Source organism: Rattus rattus, chromosome 6 (assembly GCF_011064425.1).
Source record: "Rattus rattus isolate New Zealand chromosome 6, Rrattus_CSIRO_v1, whole genome shotgun sequence".
NCBI classification, from domain to species: domain Eukaryota; kingdom Metazoa; phylum Chordata; class Mammalia; order Rodentia; family Muridae; genus Rattus; species Rattus rattus.
Genome location: NC_046159.1, coordinates 113,067,406 through 113,069,036, shown reverse-complemented (window position 1 = coordinate 113,069,036; position 1,631 = coordinate 113,067,406).

Here is a 1,631-nt window from a genome sequence, read left to right as displayed (position 1 = left end):
ACTATAAAATAAATGTATTGTTCAAGGTTTTGAAAGGCTGAAATGAAAATGAAAGTCATTTGGTGGCTGGTGAGGACTCATCCTTTGCCTTAAAAAGGCCATGCCCTTATAGGAACTATAAACAACCCCATTTATAACAGCAAAATTCTCATGACATTATTCTTTCCCGAGACCAATTTCTTATTCTCAGGCTGAGAAGCTTCAATTTCTGAATTCAAAGATAGTAGATAGGTGGTAGTAGGAAGTCCCATTCAAAACCACAGCAGACTAGAAGAAGGAAATGCCATACATGTAAACAATATAAAACATGTAAAGTGAGTAGAAAAGAAGTCAAGAGGTGTCAACTCACCACTCATTTCCATCCAATCCTCTCACTGTCTCTTCCTCAACCTATAGTGCACAACCATGCTGCACTTCCTACAAACCAATAAATAAGATTTCAGCCCATAAGTTTGAGAAAAAATGTTCTGTGTTATATGCTAATGCCACAATCTTTATGTATAATATTAATTATACATGTATGTATCTGTAAAATAATGTGTTCTTCATGTGGCTTTTTTATAAAACAAACTATACAGATATTCTTAATTTATATAGTTTGGAATAGTCACATGTGAGAATTGATAGTCTAGAAACAGAGGCGTGCTGTTCACACTCGTGTTTATATATGAGTGTTTGCTATGTGCATGTTTGTGCATGACATGCATGGATAAACAGTGGGTGTCAAAAGCAGGAACATTTGATCCTCTGAGACTGGAGTTCATAGGTTTTTTGAGGTACAGAGGGTTTCTAGGAATTGAACCTGCATCACCACGGAGGATAGGCACTTTAACTACTTAGTCATCTGTCAATCACCCTCTGTTACGTATTTCCTGCTATCCTAAGCCTAACTTTTCACCTGAAAAAATTTCAAAAGTTGATCTCAATTTTGATGTACATGAGAAAAATGCCATGATCGTTTTTATTTAGCATTTGAATCAAACTAGACAACTTGAACTACTCAAAGCATCCTGTGGGGCCACCTGCTTTCTTGCTAAATTTTTCTTTCTCATTTCAGAAGAACTGATAAGCACATGATAATATTCTATTTTTTATCTTTGATACCATATTTAATGCTACCATTACAGTAAAAGTACTTTCATATTGTATAAAGAGATTTGTTAACTTGTTTAAAGGAATTTGTTAGTAATTCACCTATTTCTGACTCTTCTGGAAAAAAAACAAAATGTCCCCAGAATCAAATGGCAAAGTCTTTTCTGGTGTTCTCATCGATTTTATTCTGCTCAATTTGCTTTGTAAGTTGCCTGACCTCATTTGCCAGTGTCAATATCTCTCAGACAACACTTCTGTCTTACATGAATCTTTCCAATTTAATTTTTCATATATTAATTTGGTAGAGCTGCTGTCACACTGTATAGTACCTTCACTGTTCAGTGAGGACTATTCCGTAAATTTATGAGCTCAGGAGAAAGTCAACAGGAAATAAAAAAAAAAACAACCACAGAAAATTAGAATCTTATGTTCTATTTGGATTACACAAATAGATGAAATGGTTTTAGGAACTCCAACTTCCCCAGGACATTCAAGCCCATTTTTTTCTTTTTTTTTTTCTTTCTTTTTTTTTTTTTTTT